Source organism: Falco punctatus, assembly GCF_963210335.1.
Source record: "Falco punctatus genome assembly, chromosome: 2".
Lineage (NCBI taxonomy): Eukaryota > Metazoa > Chordata > Aves > Falconiformes > Falconidae > Falco > Falco punctatus.
The window spans coordinates 98,820,362-98,842,107 of record NC_137581.1 but is presented as its reverse complement, the minus strand read 5'-3'; positions in this window follow the sequence as shown (position 1 = coordinate 98,842,107).

Here is a 21,746-nt window from a genome sequence, read left to right as displayed (position 1 = left end):
CAGGAAATATATGGGAAAATGGGGTTGGCATTAAAAGGGATTCTTGTTAGTAAGGTGGGTAGCGTAATATGCCCAAAGGATTCCCTGCTGCATTTAGATTGTTAGAGATAATAATAAATGGTGCTGCTGTCTTTGGATTTCACTCTGCAAAGTCTTCTTTTATCTTTGTTTCCATTTCTGACAGAGGCTGTAATTTATGCTTTTGTCATTGTTGGACTGGGGCTTACTTTCCCACTGCATTTCATCTTTTGTGTTCAGTGAAAATGTAATGCACAATACGAAGAGGTTAGAAGAGAAAGGAGACTCAGAGCTTGATTCCTGTGGTGCAATTTATTTGAGGACAGCCTTGATAAGTAATAGATAAAAGAAGTGGGTCTTTTTTGTAAATGCATAATTAATCAGCAGTTTCTACTGCCAGAAGGCACCACTGAGGCAAAGAAGTTAGAAGGATTTAAAGATAATTGAACTTTCTTTGAGATTAAAGTAATATTTTATATAGTTTTTTAAGAAGTATAAAACTGTTCTTTAAAGCATAAGCCAGCCATTTGACTGGTCAGAAAGGAAACTCCTTAAGAGGATAAATTAATACTTACCTGCCTGTAAAGGGGCTTTCTAACCTTGATATGATTCATATCATGCTGATTACTTGTGAAGCAGTTCTCTGCTTTTCAAATACAGCTTTAGACAGACATCTAGTCAAATCACACAGCACTTCCTAGATTCTTGCGAAAGCCTTGCAGAAAATGGATTTAAAGACCAAATCAGTGGAGACTGAATGTAAGCAATATTTGAATTTAAAATGATTTTATAATAAAATATATCAGATTTTTATGTTGCACAATACTTCTGTTTCAGACACCAGTGGCATTACTAAAGTTGCAGCAATTCAAATTAAATTCTAGCTAGAGCTTTTAAAATTAGAACTGTGAAGAGAAATTAAATTGTATAAAGGGATAGTTCTGTCTTTGTTTTTATGAAAAGGGAAGTCACAGTGGATAACTGTATTCAACACATTTCAGAAGTCCTCAAAATTGTCATGATTGAAGACCTCTTAAGGTGGAGTGGAGGATAATTTTTCCTTTAATATCAGTTTTGCTGTGGACTCATCAGTTTGTTCTTCTTATTTTGGTTACCTCTTTCTGTGAAGGTGGAAGGCAGGTGTATTTGTTATACATGCAGTCCAGAGTGATTAAGGATTCTGTGGCTTCTGTCAATATTTTCTTTAGTTTTGGTTGTCTGTAGTGCTGTGATCACTTCTTTGCCTTCAGTGGACAGAATATATATTGCTTGTGTGAGAGATGAATAAGTGGGAATGAAGTTTGTGAAAGCATGAGGTAAACAAAAATACCAATATATTTTTCTTTTTCTGTGAACTGTACAATAGCTCAGTGATGACAATAAGACTGAGTGGTACTTTTAAATGATGGAGAAAACTTCCTTTCTCCTTCAAAATGATGGAAAAAACTTCCTTTCTCCTTCATTAAAAATAATGTAAGCACATGGAAAAAGACAAAACTGTCTGAAAAAAAAAAACAGAATTAAAATGTTATTGTTTAAAATATCATATGAAATCACATATGTATGTCATATTAAAATTATATTGAATAATAAATACTATATATATTATACTGTCATGGTTTAACCCCAGCCAGCAACCAAGCACCACGCAGCCGCTTGCTCACTCCCTCCCACCTGGAGAGGTGGGGAGGAGAATCAGAAAGGAATGTAAAACCTGAGGGTTGAGATAAGAACAATTTAATAATTTAAACAGAATAAAAGAGGTAAGAACAACAATAATAACTATAACAATAACCATTATAATGGAAAGGTGGGGGAAAAGGGTAAAATGCAAAGGAAAAGGGAGAAAGGCAAACAAATGGTGCACGGTACAACTGCTCACCACCCACCAACTGATGCCCAGCCAGTCCCTGGGCAATGATCCCCCCGAAGCTAACCCTCCAAGTTTCTATACTCAGCATGACGTCCCATGGTATGGAATACCTCTTTGGCTGGTTCAGGTCAACTGTCCTGGCTGTGCCTCTTCCCAGTTTCCTGTGCCCCTCCAGCCCTCTCACTGGCAGGGCACAAGAAACCAAAAAATCCTTGACTTAATGTAAACATCACGCAGCAACAATTAAAAACATCAGTGTGATTATCAGTATTGTTCTCACATCAGAGCCAAAACACAGCACTGTACTAGCTACTAAGAAGAAAGTTAACGCCATCCCAGCCGAAACCAGGACATATACATGTAGTATTCATTATTTGTCATTATATTATATATATGTTACATAATGTATACCATGTATTGTACCTTTTACATACATTTCTGACATTCATCTGGATTCATAGAGTGGCAGAAGAGATTATTCTGGCTACATAAAATGAACACTTCTCCAACATCACAAAATATTATTTCCCTACATTACTTTTGCATTATCTAATAAGCCAATATCACTTTGTTCTTCAAAAAAGGCAAGAAGGAGAGGACCCAGGAAACTACAGGCCAGTCAGCCTCACCTCCATCTCTGGAAAGGTGATGGAAATGATCCTGGAGGTCATCTCTAAGCATGTGGAGTAAAAGGTTATCACGAGTAGTCAACATGGATACACCAAAGGGAGGTCATGCCTGACCAGTCTAACAGTATTCTATGAATGAATGAATGACTGGGTAGATGGAGAACGGTGGATGTTGTCTACCTAAAAAAAAAAAAAAAACAGTGAAAGATCTTTTAGAAAGGCAACAATAAAGTGGCACATGACGTGAGAAGAATATTTTTAAAAATACAGCAAACCTGTGGCCCACTTCACTGGGTGCTTGCTCCCCCCACCCCTCCTCCCCCAATTCTTCTGCTCCTAACATCTGTTCCTCTTAACTGGTTATTGCCAGCATTTGGAGCCTTAGCATAGGGAGGCTGTTGCTTATGATTTTAATATGGTGTCATTTTATTCTGCTCAGAGCAGTTCTAATTAACGCCTAATTAAGACTCCATCCAAGGTCACTGATGTCGATAAAGCTGAACAAATGTTAAGAAGGATGACAGTTTGGGGAATCAGTCCGTCCAAGCCCGAAGCCTGGTGTGAGGCTCTGAACTCTCTATATGTAAAGGAAGGTGCCAGCTTCATCTTGAATGCACAGCCATTTTCTGGTATCTGCTTGCCTTTTAAATTAAAGCTGTAGCACAAAACTGCAGGAATTAGAGAAAACTCCAGTATCTGGTATCCAAAATTAGCTGTTTCCATTCAAAGTATTTCATAGTAGAACATACCTTAGTAATAAATGTATCCACAAAAGTTCCACTTGGTAGGGATGATCCTTGACTCGCTGGATTAGAAAGTGATAAAATGGCATTTGTTTCTTTGCCACTTTCATTAATTCAGACTGAAAATTTGCTGCCTCCACCAGGAGCCACAGGAAGCAAGGAAAACCTACCTGGAATGTAAATTGATCGCTTTTGACAGGCAAGAAAAGCCTGAGCTGGACTTAAAGGAAATGTATGTAGCATTTTATTACTGATTATTAGTATTTGATTGCACTTGCTCTTCGAGTTGCACAAATAATGTAAAGTTTGACTGTTTATTCCCATGTATAATATTACCCTGAAAAAAATTGTTGCAAAAAGGATGGCTAACACCTTAATTGTAAAAGTATTTACTTGCACTTTGGGAAACACACTAGGAAAACTTTTATATCATACTTCTTTGAGTTACTAAACATGTTTCCTACTGCGGAAGAACATGTGTAGATATTCTAAATCAAGGGCATTTTCTGTACTATATTCTGAAGTGGTAGGCTTCAGCAGGCACATGGATGGAAAACAGTAAATGAGCTAGTTATCCTTTAGCAGAGTGGTGACTGCCTAGCAGTTTGAACATTTTCAGATTTCTTTCCATCAAAAGAAATTTCCAAAGGGAATTCCTTTGGTTTGCTAAGAGGAAGTTCCACTTAGAAAAACATAGGTTTGATTGATTATGCTTATTCTGAAACAAAAAAGTAAAAATTGAGATCACTTCTCTTGAGATCTGTGGAACCACTGTCAGGTCCAGTAGAAAATTTGGCTGTCATGAAAATAAATCAGATATAGCCTAATTTCCTTTGCATTCTAATCCTAGAGTCTCAAATTCCTTGCATATAGAGTGGATCAGAACATAATACTGTTTCTGAACATAAGGCATTTTATTATGAAATGGCCTCAAGTTGCACCAGGGGAAGTTTAGATTGGATATTAGGAAAATTTTCTTCACTGAAAGGGTTGTCAAGTGTAGAGGAATGAAGGCAGTGGGTTAATTAGCATTGATAACATGCAGCTGTGACCTTGCCTGGATGGCAGTGGGTTGATTGACATGGATGATGTGCAGATGTAGCTCATTCCTGCTAAGTGGTTAAATAGCCCTGAGGATTGTGGGAGATGGTGTTGGATGGAGCAAGAGTGGTGTGGTCTAGCCTCTGGAGGAAGGAGAGACAGCACAGACAGTAGCATCTGACCAATGGTAAAGCTTTCTTGCAGCCTACTGGTTTGTTTGTGCTGCAACAGGCAAGCCCTGGAACAGGCTGCCCAGGGAAGTGGTTGGGTCACCATCCCCACAGGTATTTAAAAGACTTGTAGATGTGGCAATTAGGAACATGATTTAGTGGTGCACTTGGCAGTATTAGGTTTACTGGACTCAATGATTTTTAAAGGTCTTTTTCAACCTGTATGGTCCTATAATTCTATAATTGTTGAGGAAAATAACTCATTTAAGTATGGTGACTTTGCATATGGCATCATTTAACTTTTATTAAACAAAAACCTAAAACAAACGAACAAAAACCACACCGAAAACCCAACCAACCAACAAAACCCCAGATTACTGTAACTTTCCTGAATTGTAGTTCATCAGGAACTTACAAGAAAAGATAAAAGCATGGGTGGATATAGGTCTTACTTTGGACCCCAGGCTTGAGGTTTTCAGTCAAAGAATGTTCATTATGTTTCTGCTTTTAGAGTGAAATAAAAACCAAAACAAAACAGACATGCTTATACTTTTACCTCAGCTCAAGTTGTACTATAAAATATGATTACTTATCCAAAGTAAATAATTTATTTTTTATGTATGTCAGTGCAAATCACATCTCTGTTCTGTTACTTGTTATTTAACACCATTTCACTCAGGTTTTCTTAACATCTGGCCATTAAGTTTGGTGGGTAGTTGTTTCCTTTTTCCCAGTAAGCTCTTATTTTATCTCTTGTTCTGTTTTTATTAAGGTCACTCTCCATTAGATCTAGCAATAGACATAAAATAAATATTTTAATGTAATTATACCTAGAAAAACTTATTAGGAAAATAAAAAAGTGCCATCTACAACTAGTTCTTATTCTTGGCTATAGTCAAGGCAAACTGGAGGTCTAGTTAATGTTTTACAGTCTAGGAAGCAATGACTACAATATTATATGCTGTCCCTTTGAACTGAATAGCATAAAGATGAATTAAACTGGGCAGACTGCTACAAAGAATAAATATGCTGGGTACCAGGACTGCCATTTTGAGGGACTCCTATAAGCTGGAGGAATAAACCAACAGAAACCTTATGAAGTTAAACAGAAGTGAATGTCATGTTCTGCACTGGGGATGGAACAATCCCATGCACTAACGTAGGCTGGGCAACGACCTCGCAGGCTGAAGCTTTGCTGAAGTTCAGGGTCCTGGTGAATAACAAGTGTAACATGAGTCAACATGTAACGCTGCTACGGTGAAGGCTAACTGTGTGCTGTGCTGCATTAGCGAGAGCATAGACAGAAAGTCGAGGGAAGTGTTTGTTTCCCTTTTTTAGACCTTGTTGTTAGTGCTTGTTAGACCACCTCTTGAATACTGTGTTCACTTTTGGGCCTTACATTACAAAAAAGATTGACAGACTGGAGATGTTGCAGGGAGCAGGCATGGAGTAAAGGAAACTGGACTACATGGCAGTCGTGCAAAAATTACAACCAAGTGTTAATGTTGTGATACTAGATGGAAAACAAGATACAGAGATGTATTTCCTTTGAGATAACTTTTATACATGTAAAATTACAGGAAATCACGATCAGTTCTGCCTACCCTGTCTTGAAGCTGCAAAGCCCAGGCTTGTTTATGCTGTAATCTCATACAAACAAACTAAAGACAATTTGATCTATGCTATCAGTTGTGGGAAACTTCAAAATATTATATATTTGGTCATGTTAAGCAATCCCAATACAATGTTTGAGAAATTTTCCCACACTAGGTTCCTATTTTTATTCTGCACCCATCAAGATGGTTTTCTGTTATTATTGCTATATGTGCACCCATGACTTTAGCACCCATCAAGATATAATTCCCTGATATCACAACTCATATTTCTCAGATGTGTCTTATCATTATTTTAAGATACTTTATCTTGGTAAGGTTTTCCAAAAGTGACTTTCTTGTAGTCCCAGTGTATTCCAATAAATTATTGTTCGATGACCCAATCATGCGTACGGTCTTGTTTTATGGTCATTGAAAATTCATTCTACAGAACACTGGTGAATTAGAAGTGTTTGTGTGTGTATGTGCATGTGTGTGTATGCATGCATAATAGATTATGGTTTTGTAACAGCTTTTCAATTATACACATCTATCCATGGCAGTGTTACTGTTATGAGATTAAAATTATTTGCATTTTGATTCTGTTCAGGATACAACAGTAAGTATGGTGAGAGACTGGGGGAAATGACTTTGTTTAGTGTGGGGAAAAGAAGGGCAATCTATCTGTAGTTTTCATTTACCTACTGGCTGGTTCTAGAAAATACAGTGCCAGACTCTGCTCAAAGGTACACAGTACATGGCAAAGGACACAACTCACAAAAAAAGGAAATTTTGATTGAACACATAAAAAAAAAAAAAAAAAAAAAAAAAAAAAAAAAAAATTCAAAGTAGGAGTAGTTATTCACAGGAACAGGTTTTCCAGAGAAGGCAACAGTGGAACCTAAATTTTGCTCTGACTCTATGAATTTGGTAAAATAACATAATAAAGACTGGATACAGGAGTTCTAGATTTAGTAGATGGAGAAATTTTCTTAAATATGAAAGTAAAGGTATAGTTTAAAACGTTGAAAAATAGCAAGTGCAGAACAAATATGTTTGTTGTGTGAAAAATCAGATTATAGAATTAATTTCCATGGGAAGTATTAAGAGTTTAGAATTAAGAAGGCTTCTTAATAAGGATACAGAAAAAATCCTGTCAGTATCAAAGGGAAAATATCAGACTTCGTAACACAAAGGCCTGAGTCAAAGTCTGTCATTGACAAAATAAGACCTACCAAGGGAAGACTGTCTTTTCATTTTATTATTCCACGCACACACCCCACCTCAAACTGATTTCAGTTAAAAGCAAAAGGAGTGAATAACGAATAAAGAAAGGCAGCACATTCATTTCAGGGAAATATCAGCAGTGAGCTGCTCGTACTTCTAAATAATCTTAGGAGTGCTTTTTATTTCAAATCTTCCATCTCCACTACCAAGCCATATGCTTTGCTGCAAAATGAATGACTGCCACATTACCTGATGGCCTTGAATTGTTCTCAGGGAAGACAAGGAATATTTAACGTTCAGCGAGTTACAATAGTTCAAGCCATGCTTCAGCATGCACAGAGAAACACAGTGCATTGTATCACTTCAGCCTGAAAAGTGGGCATGAGAGATATTGCATTTTGTTAGCTGCACAATGCTGAAGATTTCATAAATGAAAAATATAGTACCAAAAAAGGCTCTGAGAAGCATGCTTGTATGCATATCCAAAGCTTAGAGGTGTTTGGGCTCAAGATAAAAAAAAAAAAAAAAAATTAATTAAGAGGTAGGTTATGCTACAATTTGTATTGAAATAAATGGATCCATTGTATGAAATTGTTCACATGCTTTTAATGCAGAACTGTTACAAATCTTAAACAAAGAATGTTATGAATAGAGTCTCCACATCTGCAGCGTGTGTAGGATCAAGAATATTATTAAAATACATCTAGCTTTTGCAGCTGGATAAGCTGTTATTCTAGATTTTCAGAAAAGGAACTAAGTGGGAGTAAATTCACGCAAGTCTATGCATCATGAATATCCTCAATCTCAGTCTCAGAGGGTGCATAAATCCTTTGCAGAACTTAAGTGAATCTGAAACAAGGAGATTAAGTGGCTTGACTTTGTAACAGAGACAGAACTACATATTTCTTTTTCAGCCTAAATGTTATCAGAAGATTATTTTATCAAGAAATCATGCTTCTCCTCTTCTGGAGTTATACTTTGTGTCACCTCTAGTCCAAAGACAGAAGGTCAAATATTGAGGTGTAAATCTGTACACCTGAACTGATTTTAAAAATATACTGCTCTATAGAGCTGAGCTCATCCAATTTTGTTCTCATACTCTGAACTTTATCATGTTTATGATTTCAGGTCATAAGCAGACTATAACTGCTGATAAACAACTTAGTCTTTTTTTGAGATGTTATAGGCAGAAACAGCACACAATTTATTAATAGAAGATGCAGTTAGCATGAAATATTTCTAGTTTTCCTTTCCTTCCAAGAGAATGACCCTTGTAATCCAACCAAAGAAACTCATACATCTCGTACCTATACATAATAAAGATTTATGTCTCCCTGAAAATCTGATACTTCTAAAAGTAACTCTACGTCTTTGCTGACACACAAACAGGTTTTTTCCATACTCCTTAATTTTCCAATTGCTTTGTGGGGGATTCACAGCAGTGAAATGAATCTGTTATTTGGAAACTGTGGTAAGAGTGATTCCCACACTGGTGACATAGCAAGAGCATATTCAAGTTGTTCTGTAAGGTTTTTTTGTGTAGTGAAAGTTTGTTTCAAGTGACGGTAAGAATACCTGTGCCCCATATACACTTTAAAAGTGTATAGTATTTATGAATTTGGTTCTTTGCCAATAGTTAATCTATTCCTTGTGTCTGATAATATAGGCAAGATTTTTGAGTAAACAAAGACACTGAAGTGACAAAGTTGCTTAACTCAGTGGTTAATTGTAATGGGTTTTTACATTCCATGCAAAATGGAAATGTCAAAATGTCTTACTAACTCTCCAAAAGTAAAACAGTTTTATCCTTTCCTAGCAGCCTTCTCACCTGCTAATATTAGTACTTGTTTTGAGTCCCTGCCTTTCCTATGCAGTTCATTCTAGGTACTGGCACCAGAACCTGATCACCAGCTGACTGAGGTGGAATGTGAAAAAGTCAGACTCACAAATACTTGGAGAAGTGTTATATACCATACTTGCATACAGAAAACCAGGATAATGGTCCAGCCTTCTGTTATTGTGTCTCTGCACATAGATTCAGGACTGAGTCTAGTAGGGTAATCTCAGTTCTTTGTGCTGAAATTCTTTGCTTCCTTTCCCAAGTACGTATCAGCTGTGCAAGACTGCTCATTTTCTTCTGGAGAGAACTGTAGAGGTATGTTCTTAGCACACTGTACTAATGTGGTAAATATCCTATTCATCTCTGGGAAAACCAGGAAGAGTCAGATACTTTTTTTAGCTAGCAATTTATATGTTGAGTGATGCTCTACTCATTACTGAGCCAGCTTTTCCACAAGTTTATCTGAGGTAAATAGAACAAAAAAGATCTGTATTTCAAGAAGTTGAGCAACTGCTCGGGATTAACAGCATGCATAACAATTGTTCTTCAAATTTTAAGAAAAAAGACCAATTCAGTACCCTTCTGTATTTTCCAGAATTACTTTCTTTTTTATCCATACTCTATGCAAAAATGTTTATGGAATGCTAGATTTTTCCTGATAAAACATACAAACGAAAAAAGCTACTCCCTTTGGAGGTCTATATCAATACATATGTGTACTGTTATATGCATATCAATATATGAATGAATACATATTGGAAACTTAACCTCAATGTTTTAGATATCACTGAGTTATTGACAAACCCTGCTCAACTACTGCCTAGCCCTTTAAGCAAATACATCTCTTATCTTCTAAGTTTCTCGCAGGCAGCAAAAAATCAAAAATCCCTGACAATTACCATCACTATTCATGGGGTGTCTTTCAACTTTCTCTTTGCTCCACACCAAAAAGGTGGAAAGGTCTGCCTTTGCTATGGACTTAAAAAAAGTCTCAGTTGAACTTCAACTCATGAAACTGAATTTATGAAAACCTAAGTATCACATCTTAGAATGGGAGAAGACAGAGGTATCTCACTCATCAGAGGTGACTGCATGTCCTTGGTTAGGTTTTAGGTTTTCAAGTTCAGGCAGGTATGGTGGGTTTTTTGTGTTGGTGGTGGGTTGTTTTTTTTTTTTTTTTTCTTCTTCTTCTTTTTGTCTTCCCAGATGCTTAAGGCCTTCCATGTGCAATTCTATTGTCTGCCTTTCCTTCAAGCTTTGTAATCTTTCACACAAGCTGGTGTACCTTTTCCAAAGCCACTGTAGTTTTCCCATTTTCTCATGCTGTTGGTCTTGTGCTAATATTGTTATTGCCCTCCATCTGCAAACCCCAATACTGTTTTATCAGGTTGCCGTTGGCTGAAGTGATTGCCAGTGGCTGGAGAATCATTTCGCCTTCATTTTTTCTATCCCTTGTTTTTCAGATTTATCTAGTGATATGCATGCCCAAAGCTTACTGACCAGTCAGCATGCAAAACTCCAGCCCTCCCAAACTCTGTCATAGCATGCTCCATTCATCACTAATAAGTAGAAGTAATCATTAAGGAGTTTAGGCACGTCCTGATGAAAAACATAAGGCTATTATAGGAAAAGCTTTATGGGCAACCACTTTGTAGAGAGGACAGTAGTCCAACAAGGAATTTTGGCCTAGGAACCCTGTTGCATCTCTTCCTCACCGGCTGCTGGAGAGAGCTTTCCTTTCTCTTCTCCTTTGAATTTCATCTACTCTTTTCTTTATTGTTTTTTTTTTTTCCTTCCCTAAACTCTTTTTCTCTCTTTCCCCAATTTTTGTGGGTTTTTGTCCCCACCCAAAGTAATAATTACCTTTACTGTCAGTGTGTGCCATGATTTATGGACCTGATGAAGAAATATTTGTGCACATAAGCCTGTTTCAACATGTTCTACACAAAAACTTGCAAAGATACTTTCTTACTGAACTCTTTCCAAGATCTCCTTTGAAGTCTAATTCTCTCACATAATTCAAGGAGCATCTTGAACAATTAATGTAGGACTGAGAACTCAATCACATCATGCACAGGTCACTTTCCATATCTGTAAGTTTGTAGACACTTTACTTAAGCTTATTGCAGGAAAACAGGGACTGGGCCTCAGTCATCATGTTTGCAGGATTACTTCATTACTTCTTTCACTGAAGATTAAATTGATCTAAATGTCTCAGGAAAAGATACTCATTTCATGCTTTTCAAAAATTGTTTCTACCTGCTCAAACTGAATGCCTTGTCATAGCACATGAAGAACGGTGTTTTGTTTTCTCTTTGCAGAGGGGAAAAAAGCTTATGCAAGAAGAAAATGAGACCTGGAATTGGGTAGTAGTGGTAGCATATCCCTTACTATTTCGTACCTTCATACACAAAAAAGATGAATAAAGATAACAGAGATCTTTAAATGTCTGTTTAAAGAAGTGAAAATAAGGTAGGGCAAAGCAGGATCTGGAAAGTCCATGAATTCCAATGCATTTTTTTTATGCCACTGTTTGCCACTCCTTTTTTGCCACTTTTTCTGAGGGAGGAGACAGAATTTTTCCCAGTATTTCCCTTCCTTATGATAAAAGTCTGAGGTATTGTGGGAGACCACGTGGTGGGCCCACTGCCTTGCACACACAAAAAAGGTAAAGTAGGAAATTCATCTAATTTTGAGCTGTGAAACTTGTAAAAGTTCAATCAAAAAGTTCAAGAGAAGAAAACCTTTTAATCATGACTATATTCTGTGTGTCTGTTTACATAGACATTGCATAAATTTGAGTTGGCTGTAATATTTCAGCATTGTGTTATTATCTGTAAAAATCCTAGTCTGAATTATAAAGAATTTATATTCATCCTGTCCTTTATCTAGACTTTATACCAATTGTGTGAAAATGCTTGAAATCTTCAAAGTCTTAACTGCTTTTTTAAGGTTTTTAAAAATTATTTATTGTAATTTATATATAAGAATATGTTTTCATGAAGCATAAATAACAAAAATATCTACACCGAAAATTTTTTTTGCTAAAAATACTTCCATGTACCATCTCACTCATATGGTGTTTCCCTGTGTTTTGCTGGAAAACATGGACCACATTCAGTTTTTAATTCAGTCACTCGAATATTAGTTTTAATAAAACAGGTGTTTACACATTAGCTAGGGACCCAAGTTCCATGACAGTGTAGTTATGGGAGTCTGTATTTCTTCCTGAAATAAGCATTTACATTTATTCAGCTCAATTGCTCTTCAGTCTCCATTGGTAAGAAACTCTCTCCCAATGACTCTCCCAAAATTACTAGCTCTCCTGCTCCAGAATAGATGATGTCTCTTGCCAACCCTGAACATATTCCATACAGGTGGCTTGAATGATTTCAGGCACCTACATATAGGCAAATGAAATGAACCCTTCAGTAAATCCCAACCTTTATGATTCAAAATACATCTTTAAGATGAACATTGTGGTCACATTAGTACAATTACTTGATAGATGGACTGTCAAAGATCAGCATATGAAATCTCAATCTTTATGTTCTGTCAAAGTCTAATGTTTATTAACAGGTGTTCATTGAGAGATTGTTCAACTGCATGTCTACTTTACTTTTAACCCCAAAATTCAAACTGCTTTAAACACATGTTGTCAATACACATTAAATTGACTTCAATTACTGAAATTAAAGCATTCCTGGAATAAAATACAAGTAATGTTCCAGCAGTGTTCATAAATGTCATTCATCACAAATGCTATAATGTTTATAATTCCAGCATAAACAGGGAATAAGTGGTGACATCCTGTTCTGCAAGTGAAGAAGCAATGTGTACTATGAATCCCCTTTTCAGCTCTTTCAAAACAGAAACATTGTACTGCAAAACTGAAATTGGAAGCAAAATCCTAGCATCCTTTCAAAGCAAACATTTTATATTAATGAGTTGTATATTCTGATATCATGCATGTATCTTTTTTTTTTTTTCCCCCCCCTTAAGTGAATATCTTGAAATGTGTTTTCTCTATCTTTGACTGCAACTGACTTGTGAGTTTAGGATGTTGCATTGCTAGGATTTTACTGCCAAGTTTTCTCATTTGGCACTGTTCTATTACTTCTGTTCTCCTTGATCTGTTTTCTTACCATTAACTACTTGCAGGTTAGTTTCCATTATCATTCAGTTTCACTTTTTTTCCTGCATTATCAATTTGCAGTTTTATTTCTTTCAAAATTTCACCAGACTTTACCAAGAACACACAGATGAGATGGAATTATTGCAAATCTCTTGAAATTAAATACTAATAAAATCTGTCAGCCATTGAGCTCTGAGGAAAAAAAAATCCTGTTTAACATAGGTAATACACAGGCAGCAGTGTGATTTCCTCTTTAAGCTAAATGGCAGTGATTTCTTCTAATGTTTTGCACCCTCCCAGATGACTTTACAGCGATCACAGTTTTTCATCTACTTTTTTGTTATTAGAAGGGAAATGCTCGGTGGCTGCAAGGGGCACACATGGTGGCCGCGTGGTGCTCCGTCACGGGCGGTGAGTGCCTCGGCGAGTGTAGGTTGGTGGGTCTGGGAGCATGTCCCCAGGTGGTGTCTGGGCCAGGGCGGCTGCTTGCTCCTTGCCTGGCCCGCCGCAGCCAAACTGCCAGTGCCACACACCGCACTCAGCTGGGGGAGGATGGGCTGCAAGGCAGTGGGCCCACCACGTGGTCTCCGACAATACCTCAGACTTTTATCATAAGGAAGGGAAATACTGGGAAAAATTCTGTCTCCTCCCTCAAAAAAAGTTGACTCATTGTAAGCTTCCAATGAATAAGAGAAGGGTGTTATTTTCCAGCGACTGCAGGTGGTCCTAAGCAGAGATCCATACTCCTGGTACAGCTGATACATTTTTGGATGGCAGGACTTCTGAGCTTCTAACGAGAAAGAACAAGAGGGTAAGAATTCTTTATTAAAAAAAAAAAAAAAAAAAAAAAGCCTTGTACTTTTTCTTTCTTGGTAAGATGGTAAGATAAAAACTGACATTTTTTTTTTTTTTTTTTAGGTCTTAACTGCTTTTCTTTTTTTTGTTGTTGTTTATTTATTTATTTATCTTATGTGCACATGAATATTCAAAAGATACAATGGAAAGTTTAGCTGCAGCAATGTTGTGAATGCTAAAATATCACATCGTTTAAAAGAGAGAATGGAGAAATCAATGAATGAGAAATTCACTAAGAAGTCAGAGAACTGACTGAGAAGTCAGCTCAGGAAATCCCCTGAATTAAAATACCTGCAACCCAGCCATCTAAGGGGAAGTAATATACATTTGTCCTAGTCTTACATTCCTCCCTAGCCATCTTTTCTTAAGGCACTCCTGGAGACAGGATTTTGGATTACATAAGCCTATGAAAATACCCCGATGGCCATCCTTACGCTCCTTTCCTGAATGCTGCTGTGCCTACAGTTTTGGGCATACAATAAAGAAACATTTATGATCCTTTAGTGGCATCAATCCTTTCATAGAAACTGACAAAGTGCAGCTTCATGTTCTGAGCTCTTTCAGTAGTGTCACCTGCTGTAGCTGTAACTAAGATGTGGAGCAAGAGCCCCTGCTTGAGAACAATCCACCTCATCTTCAAATGGAATAATTTATGTCACTTGTCTTACATGCCTCCAAAGGTGTCTGCTTCTTTCTATCAGTAATGGGAGAAGTTATCTTGAATTCAGCTTAGTTTTAGATATCTGGAGCCAGGGGAAATAATAATAATATCATGTATCTCCATTATCTTAGCAGAGCTACATTGTATATGGTTTTCCAAAATGGAAACATTTTATCGCAGAACCTGTAGTTCTGTGATAAAATCACTCAAGAGTGAGTGAGGCTGGAAGGCACTTCTGGAGTGGTCAACTCTAAACTCCTGCTCAAAGCAGGGTCAGCTAGAACAGGTTGCCCAGGACTTTGTTCAGTTGTGTTTTGAATATCTGCAAGGATGGAGACTTCACAACCTCCCTGGCCAACCTGTTCCTGTGTTTGACCACCCTCATAGTAAAGAGCTTTTTTCTTATATTTAACTTCATTTTCCTGTATTTCAATTTGTGCCTATTGCCTATCATCCTGTCACTGGGAACATTGCGAAAAGTCTGTCTCTGAAATAACACACGTTGAATTGATTGAGTAAATATTTCCATGAGTCTGCAGACTTGGCCAGAGGTATCTGTTTAGTTATTTCAAGGAAGGTATGAAGAAAATAATGAAATAATGAACTGCCAAATGCCTGGCCACCTTTCTTTCAATAGTATGAAAATAAACCCTCTTCTGTGTGGTTTGAGGTAAACATAAGTCTTCATGAAGAGCACTGCAAGCAATAGGAATCACTTTCTTGGAAGCATAATGGTGGGATATAATGTTTGTAATTTAAATGGAATTTTGAGTTGGAAATACTAAGTTTTGACATCCAAGTTACAGACAGTTACAGTTGCTGTTGTTTATAAAATCTCACACATACATAAAATTTTGCTTTTTAGCAATCAGAAAGAACCAACAAAACCGTCAAGAATGATGCATTTCATACTTTAAGCCAGAAAACAACTTGACACCTTGCCAAGTTAAAAACTTTCTGCTAATAAGGACTCAATATCAGAAAGCACATGAATGATATCATTTAGAGAAGAAGACTTACTGAGAATCTGTTCAAATAATTTATTTTCATTTATAAGTGATTGCAGGAACGTGTCCAAAATTTGCAACAGACAATAGACAAAATGTTTCTTTTGAATTGTTTTTTATATTCACACATAGGTTTGCCTTGTATCCATTTTGCTTTCAGAGTTAAAGAATTTATGTGTGTTCATGAATTCTGTCTTTTTTTTTGGTTTGCTTTTAATGATGCATGGCCATTTGTGCAAAATGAAACAAGCAGGTTTTAGAGTCTATGTATTTGAACATAATGTTCTGTGATCTAGTATGTTGCCAACTCAAAAACCTCCAGCTATCCTTTAAGTTTAAAAAAAGAAATTAGACATATCACTAATCTTGGGAGGGGTGGCGGGGTAGAAGAGGAAGGGAAAGGATTTTTCTTTGAAATCACAAGGAAAGCTTTGTGTACACTTAATGAAGTGTATTCCTTAGTTCTCCTCTAAGAAACGAATAAAAATTTATCTCTGTGTGTATATATATGAAATACTATTGTGTTATTTCCACTATGCAACAACAAAAAATTTATTAGTAGTCCTTGATTAATTTGTGGTATTTCCTTTGTTCTAACACTGAAAATTATACTTCTATTTTAGTTAATAGAAAGTAATTTTATAAGAATGAATTATTCTGGTTGTGAAAAATCATTGTTATTAAATGGAATAGCAGAATTAGGTTAGATATTTAGTATTTTCACTCACAGTGTAAAAATTACCCTATCTTTAGCTACTTAAATCGGTAACAAAGCACATAATTGCCCCAGTTTAGTAGCTATCTAATTTGAGCACTTCTTTTAAAGGATGTGACTCTTCTAGAATCTGAAAAAAATTACTTTCATAGACTATTTTGTAAAAAAACAAACCAAACGAAACCTAGCTGACCTCAGAATAAATGGCTTTTGAAGATATAATATGTTAATATTAGAAGGAAAACTACAATAAATTTAGGTGTCCATATTTCTTTTGAATTCATACAAGTGAGTCAATGCAGAATATTAAAGCACTGTTATGTTTTAGTATAAAACACTTGAACTGAATAACTAATTTTATTCCATATTAGGGAGCCTCTGCTAAGTATGCATAAAAGAGCAAAATCACAGATACAAGAGGGCAATGAGATCGTTACAAAGGCAGTTAAACATCTCTAAGCACCTACAACCACCACCTTTAGCAATCCTGTTTTTTCATCTATTAGTCTTTTATTTTTCAGTAACATGACCATATGACTGTCTTCCCTGGATTCTGCTTTGCAGTTAGGAATAGTAATGGACTGATGGGTGGATGGCGTTCAAAATGTCACACAGAGTGGCTGAGGCGAGAAGTCACTTGTGAGATGGCCAAGTTCAACCCCTTGCCCAGCACAGGGTGAGCTAGAGCAGGTTGCCCAGAACAATGAAGAGCAGGTTGCCCAGGGCCTTGCCCAGGGTTTGATTATCTCCAAGGATGGAGACTCCTCTACCTCCCTGGGCAACCTGTCCCAGTGTATGATTATTCTCACATTACAAGTAAATAAATAATGTTTTCTTATATTTAAATTGAACCTCCTGAATCTTAGGTTTTCTTCATTGCCTCTCAGCCTGTCATGGGTACCACTGGTTTCTTTTTCTTCATTCTGCCCATCAGGTATTTATACAAATCTATAAGATCCCCCTGACCCTTTCATTCTTCAGCCTGAACAGTCCCAGATCTCTCAGACTCTCTTCTCTTATGTTCTGCTTTCTTGAGCTATCCACTGGATAACCTGATCCCAATGAGTAGAAACTACAGGTTACTACTGTTTGAAAGGTTTTGATGCATATGTCAAGTTAATTGCATTTTAGTTATTTAACATTGTATAACCCTGTTAAAAAAATACTTGAACTTTTTTCAAGTAATGGTTTTAAACACTTCTTTTGACAAAATTTCATACAGAGGAAATGTGACCACAACAGACGGTGAATTCAAAAAACTATGCCTTAAAAAGGTAAATAACTATTGGGGTGTAGTCTTTATCTTCTTTTAAAACAGCTTAAATCTACTGATGTTGAAGTGTACCCTCTAACACGTACGTTCCACATGCAAAAGGAGTGAGTCTTAATCCACCTATTTCTATTAGTTTCTGGGTGGACTGTACGTTAAGCTAAATTGTGAATCGTATTTTCAGACTGTTACTTCTGAGATGGCTGTTGTAAAGTAAATCCAAGATGACAAGTAAAACCAAAAGAAGACAATTAAGCCTGTATGTTGACCATTGATGTCTTCCTAACTGATCCCAACTTCTCACAAAGACGTTACACCACTGTCAAGCTTTTACATTTGAAAATGTGTTGATATTGGTTTGGTTTACCACCGTGAATTTATTTTCTTGATCTTTTCCCTGTTCCTCCCCCTCTCATTATGGAGAAAGAAATGTGAAGATAATTTATTGTCTGGTACTCATTTTTTCAGTTCCCAATTGGCTTTACATTCTGGACACAATATAGAGATTAAACTGGTTTTAATGGTTAATGATTTAATTGTTTAATGGTGCTGTGGAATCTGTGGTAATTTTTCAAATGCATTAGAAGCTTTTGCTGTCACCAGTCATGAGGTTTAATTGTTTGCTGTGAAGGCTGCATGGGGAAACATTCAGCACAATTTGTTTTCTTCCTTTCAGTTCCCCAAAGAGAAATATTAGATGGAAAGGATACACAAAATCTTATCTGTTGTGTCATTTCACAAGTTTCCAGAAAATCTGTTTTCTACCTGTATAACTGGTATGTAAAGCAGTTGTTAAAACAGTAAGGAAGACAGCTGATGCTAGTTTTGTATTTTAATGGATTGACCATTCAGCAATTACACAGGGGCATGATAATTTCTCCAAAAACACTTGCTCAATACTTTTCAGTAGCAAGTTCATTTTTTCAGCTCTGCTTGACATAATAGTTACATGCTTCTGCTTCCATGCAGGTTTTATCATATTTTTTCATCTTGCCAGCTAGATCACTATAATTTATTGATTATCAGTCAGTCTTGAAATGATCCTGAAAGTTTGTTCACGTATAACAAGTAATGAAGAACAGCAAAGAAAATACATTGTGTAAGTAATTAAAAACCTGAACTTGTTATACAGAACATCTTGGTATAACTTATACTGATTGTGGAAATCATATACATATTTATTTATTTTATGAAAATCAAAATCACTGTAAATGGTTTAATAAATGTACCAGATGGCATTAACACTTTGGGGGTGACTTAATGTATAAAGTTTTCATGGGAAATTCCTCACTGGAGTTTATAAATACAATATTCAAGCAATGAATGTATTTTATTTTTTAATGGGGTGGTATGGAAGGTGAATTTGGTTGATTGTAGCCAGCATTGAGTCATGCTAGGATGCATGTTCAGTTAAACATAGAGCCTGGTAACACTTAGTTTGCATTTCATTTTGAATTTTTTTATTATTTTTATTTTTTTTTTTACTTTTTTGACTTTTAGTGGTTGGAAAACCTTTTGTTTTCTAATACCAGATGCCTACCCCCTGTGGTTAGGTCAACCTAAGGTCTTTTCTAAGATCACATGATTTGCACAGTTGTTTTCTTAAGGGATGTGTAATGAGCAAGTTACTTGTCATGAGGTGATTTGGCCAGTCAATACAGAATATTGTTCAATACCAAATACCTGTCTCTATGGAAACTGGGACTCTACATGCTGTAACATCATGTGATACTCATGTGATCTTGGGCTGCAAGTGAATTCTGTATAAAGACTGTATGTTTTTACCTTTTCTAATATATTTTAAAATAAATATATGTGGGTTTGCATACTTTTTAGAATTTAAATATTTAGATAGTTCTGCTTCTGATATAGAGAAAATGCATGAAAAAACTGTGCAAGGCATGTCAATAATGCATATTTTTAGTTCATGTGAATGTCACAAAGAGGTAAAATATTTCCTTTTGATTTATGTATGTTTTATACCTAATACTTGAAATGATACTTTAAGTGTAAAACCACCGCATGAATTTCCTTCAAGATGATTTTTTACTAAGGTATTTGAAGGAAATTGGTTAAATTTATAAATTTAGAAATATCTTCCACTATAGCCTAGAATGATTATTTATGTAGTCATATTGGTTTAGCTTTTTTCCAGCTTTTAATAGAAGATTGAAGGTGTGGACTTTTAAAGCAATTTTTCCTAGGTGGTGGATTTTGGGTATTTTTTAAATCCCAGATATAGTTTCACAATTTTCCATTATGTTCACAATTCTTGTAGTTAAGTTAAAAATTTAAAAACTCAAAGCCAAGAGGTTCAGTGCCTTAAAAAAATTATTTTAATTTCCAGTTCTACACATGCTTAAAAATTAGGAGATCTAAGTACCAATTTTAGCCATTTCCCACAAAATTTATTTGATAAATCGGGTTTTTATTTTCTTTTACAAGAATAAGCCTTTGACTTTGATGAATGTTTTGTGCTTAATGTTGACCCACCAGCTCTTGGCCAAAATGAGAATTCTGCTCAATACTTTAGTGAAGAAATAGCAGTTAAAGTACACAGGAGAGGAAATAAGAGAATCACTTATATCTAATCATGCCTGTAATAAAATCCTAATCCTACAACGAAAGTAATGTGAACTGATGCCTGACTCCACATGCCCAGAGTGGTTCTGTGCAAATGAAGGTTTCAGGCCTTGTGATTTTCAAAGCTGGACCATAATCAAATCCCAGCTTCATTTGTGCACAGACTGTTCCTTCTCAACATCCTGAGATGTCTAAGGTTTTAGTTTCAAAAATATGACTAGTAGCAATAATAACCACATATAAATGCTGCAGATTAAATTGCTATGATAAAGTAAAATATCTAAAGACTTTTATTCTTGTTTTTTTTGAGGGGTTTCTTACAGAAACAGCAATCAACTAGTATACTAGAGTAAAAAGTTCTCTGGGACAGGTACTGTTGCCTTGGTTTGTTCATATAGAACTTATTACATTACAGCTCAACTCTTTACCTGGGACACTGAGATGCTAATGCAATATAAATAAATGAATATAATTAGTGCATCTAAGTCTTCCTTAAGAGTTTTCTATATTTAAATATTTTTCAATGATAGAAAATTCTCATGGAATGGATTGTCATAGTTAGCCACAGTCCAAAATATTCAACATACCCAGATCCCAGTCTTCCATAATGTAAATTTTTTTTTGACACTTCATATTTTCGTAGAAGCTAGTAACACAACTAAAATTAATAACTCTGTATGATTTTACTGCTTCACAGTTTAAAATAATCAACATATAAGTGTAGCCAAATAATGCTTTTGACTGTTTTTTTTCATTCTTTGGACATTGGTTTCTTGTTTACTAAATAATAACTTAGAATATAGCTTAATGGCTAGCAAAGATCTATTTAATATTCATTCCTCAGTTCTACTGAAAATGCTAGAAAACTATCAGACAGCCCACTGCCTACTTTTAACCTTGAGTGTATTTTCCTAATCATCCAAAAGCTGATACAGAATGGATTCTGTGATAAAGGAGATTTAGGAAATGCAGCGATATGTTCAATCACAAAATATGTAAGAATATAATAGATTTAACAAATTAAGGCTAAAGCCAAAGAGGAGATAGTGGAAGAGAGACAAGTACTGTTTTTAATGTATAAGTCAGATTTGCTAGCTGATTTCTTAAAGTGTCATTGAAGACATTTTCTGATTATTTTTATACTAATTTTACTCATGAAAGTGAAGAGAGCTTTTTGGCCTCTGGCAATTTTTCTGGACTGAAAAATGAGTTTTAGAAGACCTGTTACAGGGTCTGTGTGTAGCTAATGATTAAAAAGTTACTATACTTTTTGAAACTATTTTATTAAATATTGATTGGAATCTCTGTAGAATAATAACATCAGCTAGAGAAAGACTCCAACGTTTTGGATTTATGTCATGCCACATCACTGCCAATGGTTAGCCAG